The sequence below is a fragment of the Bos indicus genome, chromosome 9 (assembly GCF_029378745.1).
Source record: "Bos indicus isolate NIAB-ARS_2022 breed Sahiwal x Tharparkar chromosome 9, NIAB-ARS_B.indTharparkar_mat_pri_1.0, whole genome shotgun sequence".
In the NCBI taxonomy this organism is placed as follows: Eukaryota; Metazoa; Chordata; class Mammalia; order Artiodactyla; family Bovidae; genus Bos; species Bos indicus.
In genome coordinates this window covers 44,274,987-44,279,500 of record NC_091768.1, presented here as the reverse complement: position 1 = coordinate 44,279,500, position 4,514 = coordinate 44,274,987, and the positions used below count along the sequence as shown (strand labels likewise).

Genomic DNA, 4,514 nt, shown 5'->3' with positions numbered 1-4,514 from the left:
AGACAGAGATAGATTGAGATAAATTTTTTTTTAAGTTTTTCTATGGACATAAATCAGAGAAGGCAATGGCACCCCACTCCAGTACTTTTGCCTACAAAATCCCATTGAGAGAGGAGCCTGGTAGGCTGCAGTCCATGGGGTCGCTAGAGTCAGACACAACTGAGCGACTTCACTTTCACTTTCCACTTTCATGCATTGGAGAAGGAAATGGCAACCCAAATCCCAGGGATGGGGGAGCCTGGTGGGCTGCCCTCTATGGGGTCGCACAGAGTCGGACACGACTGAAGTGACTTAGCGGTAGCAGCATGGACATAAATGTTCTATGTTAAAAAAAAAAAATACTATTTTGCCTCTTGCCCATCTTGCAAGATGGTGGATGAAAACACAGAGAAGCTGGATAATAAGAAGAAGAAACATAAAGCCAAGAAGGCTGATGCCAGGGCAAGGTTAAGAAGGGTAACCTCAAGGCCAAAACACCTCAAAAGGGGAAATCCCACAACAACCAAAACCCCATCCTAGTCAGATAAATTGGCAGCTTTTCCCCATCTGCTTTGTGTTCCAGCAAAGTCGTGGAAAAGAGGAAGTAATCATAAGCTACATTTAAGACTGAAATTAAAGAGAAATTTCTTTCTACCACACAAAACTAGTTTGGGTGGGGGTGACAGAAATGATGGGATCCAAATGGCTAAGCTTCACAGAACACCTGGATACTGCTCCACTGAAGATGCACCTTGAAAGCTGGTGAGCCTCAGGAGAAAACCCTTCCATCAGATGTGAGGAAGCTGTGAGCTAGCATCACTCCCAGCACCATTCCAAGCATCCTCGCCGGGCACCACAGAGGCATGACGGTGGTTTTCTTAAAGCAGCTGAGCAGTAGCATGCTGCTCGTGACTGGACCTCTGGTCCTCAGTCGAGTTCCTCTGTTAGAACACACCAGAAACTTGTCATCACTGATGAGTGGTGTGGAAATCCCAAACATCTCCCTGAGGCTTATTTCAAGAAGAAGCAGCTTCATAAATCCCAGACACCAGGAAGGTAAGACCTTCGATGCAGAGGAAGGGAAATTCAAGCTCACAGAGCAGCACAGGGTTGATCTGAGAGACCTGGACTCACAAATTCTGCCAAAAAATCAAAGCCATCCCTCAGTTTCAGGGCTACCTCTGTTCTGTGTTTCTGCTCACAAATTGGTGTCCTAAATATCTTACAAAGAACTGATACACTGACCCCCAAAAATTATTCTGGGTGGTGTAGGTATTATGTTGATCACAAGTATAAAGCTCCTCAACATAACGTAAATATATTGTAAATTTTATGGATAATGATTAAATACGTACACTGTATCAGAAATGAATCTCATAATGAATTCCACAACCCTGTTTTTATCCCAATTAATTCATGCATCTATGATTTGATAGTACCTGGTGGCTCAGAAGATAAAGTGTCTGCCTACAATGTGGGAGACCCGGGTTCAATCCCTGGGAGGAAGATCTCCTGGAGAATAAATGGCAACCCACTCCAGTATTCTTGCCTGAAAAATCCCATGGACAGAGGAGCCTGGTAGGCTACAGTCCATGGGGTTGCAAAGAGTCGGACACGACTGAGCAACTTCACTTCACATTACTAAATTATGACAGTTTTCAGAGTTATTTCTTTTTCTAATTTTTCATAGAGGTAAGAGAAAGTGCTTGTTTTATCCACCTCGAGGAAAGAAAAGTTTTGTTAAGGAATGACATTAAAGGCTAGACTCTCCTTTCTAGTTATATATCAAAATAACAAAGTGATCCATCATCAAAAATTACTTTTAATGCCCTACCTGCTGACAACTTATTTAGGGCCTCCTTCAATTTTGTTGAAAGCCAAGAACTAGAGACCAACTGCCTTGAGAACAGGTTTTATTTTAATTCCATGATAAGAGTAATTTACTTCCCCCCCTTTCAACACCAAGGTTTTTTGAGTTTTTTTAATTGAGTTATTTTATCTTGCTGAGTTGTATTTCAAGTTATTCCTTAGTTTATTCCCCAAGTATTTTATACCCTAAGCAAGATTCACTAGGAGAGAAGTTGATAAGGAGATAAGGCTTTATTCATAAAAGGAAAAGGTAAATGAGAGCTACCAAAATATTGGCCATGGGTAGATCCATTTTAAAAGGAGGGTTCAGGATGGGGAACACATGTATACCTGTGGTGGATTCATTTTGATATTTGGCAAAACTAATACAATTATGTAAAGTTTAAAATAAAATAAACAAACAAACAACAACAAAAAAAGAGCACAGAAGAAGATGATTCTCCTAAACATTACATGTGCCTGCATACCCATTAGAAAGTCTACATACTCTCTAAGAATGAACACATTCCAATTTGAATGTCATTGGACTAAAGACTCCACATGATCTAGCCCGTACTTACCAGTCTCAATTCAAATCTTTCTCTCACTCATGCTTTCAGTTCCTCTGGGTCATTGATATGATGTTCCTGCTGCCTGAAAGCTATTTTCTCAGACATCATCCCTAACTACCCAAATCATAATAGTTTTCTCAGTTCTCTCTCTCTCTCTCTCTCTCTCTCACACACACACAGTTCTGTATTCTTCTTTCTCTTAACAGCCATCAGATACTTATTTGTATTTATTTAAGTAGCTCACTAGACCAGTGCCGAATGTGGTCCCTTACCAGGATCTTTAGCATCGATTGAGAACTTCATAGAAATGCAAAGTTCCAGAGCCCACACCAGACCTAATGAATGAGAAATTCTGAAGCGATCTGTAGTTTATTAAGTCTTCCAGGTGTTTCTGATGCTGCTAAAGCTTGGGAACCCCTGTGCTAGATCATAATCTCCATGAAGGAAGAGCATACGTCAGTTTTTTCATCACTGTTTACCTAGAATTTTACCCAGTGGCTGGTATATAAGAAATGTTTTATAAATTTGTATTGTTGAATAAACTCAAATAAAACAAAAATTTGCCCACAGTAAGGGATATAGTCAGAGAAGGCAAAGGCACCCCACTCCAGTACTCTTGCCTGGAAAATCCCATGGACGGAGGAGCCTTGTAGGCTGCAGTCCATGGGGTCACTTAGAGTCGGACACGACTGAGTGACTTAACTTTCACTTTTCACTTTCATGCATTGGAGAAGGAAATGGCAACCCACTCCAGTGTTCTTGCCTGGAGATTCCCAGGGACGGGGGAGCCTGATGGGCTGCTGTCTATGGGGTCGCACAGAGTCGGACATGACTGAAGCGACTTAGCAGCAGCAGCAGCAAGGGATATAGTACAGCTTATATGCAAAACTAAAACAAATGATACAAATGAACTTATTTACAAAACAGAAATAGACCCCAAGATGTAGAAAAGGAACTTACGGTTACCAGAGGGGAAGGGTGGGAAAACTGATAGTAATGGAGTTTGGGATTGACATGTACACACTGCTGTATTTAAAACGGACAACCAAGGGCCTACTGTATAGCACAGGGGACATTGTCAATGTTATGTGGCAGCCTGGATGGGAGGGGAGTTTGGAGGAGAATGGACACATATATGTGTATGACTGAGTCACTTTGCTGTCCACCTGAAATTATCACAAAATGTTAATCAGCTACTTTCTCAGTTCAGTTCAGTTCAGTCACTCTGTCATTTCCAACTCTTTGCAACCCCATGGACTGCAGCATTCCAGGCCTCCCTGTCCATCACCAACTCCCAGAGTCCACCCAAACTCACGTCCATTGAGTCGGTGATGCCATCCAACCATCTCATCCTCTGTCGTCCCCTTCTCCTCCTACCTTCAATCTTTCCCAGCATCACGGTCTTTTCAAATGAGTCAGCTCTTCGCATCAGGTGGCTAAAGTATTGGAGTTTCAGCTTCAACATCAGTCCTTCCAATGAACACTTAGGACTTATTTCCTTTAGGATGGACTGGTTGGATCTCCTTGCAGTCCAAGGGACTCTCAAGAGTCTTCTCCAACACCACAGTTCAAAAGCATCAATTCTTCGGTGCTCAGCTTTCTTTATAGTCCAACTCTCACATCCATACATGACTACTGGGAAAACTGTAGCCTTGACTAGACAGACCTTTGTTGGCAAAGTAATGTGCTTTTTAATATGCTGTCTAGGTTGGTCATAACTTTCCTACCAAGGAGTAAGCGTCTCTTAATTTCATGGCTGCAGTCACCATCTGCAGTGATTTTGGAGCCCCCCAAAATTAAGTCAGCCACTGTTTCCAGTTTCCGCATCTATTTGCCATGAAGTGATGGGACTGGATGCCATGATCTTAGTTTTCTGAATGTTGAGCTTTAAGCCAACTTTTTCACTCTCCTCTTTCACTTTCATCAAGAGGCTCTTTAGTTCTTCTTCACTTGCTGCATAAGGGTGGTGTTATCTGCATATCTGAGGTTATTGTTATTTCTTCTGGTAATCTTGATTCCAGCTTGACCTACATTCTAATATAAGATGAAAAAGTTTTTTTTAATGAAATACATTTCTATAGTGATCCATTAAATACATGGAAATATATATATACA

General features: G+C 41.6%; 1 pseudogene; it reads left to right on the top strand.

Annotated features, from left to right (window-relative positions):
* Window positions 1-369: 369 nt before the first annotated feature.
* LOC109563516 (large ribosomal subunit protein eL6 pseudogene) lies at window positions 370-1,340 on the top strand (annotated as a pseudogene).
* Window positions 1,341-4,514: the final 3,174 nt, after the last annotated feature.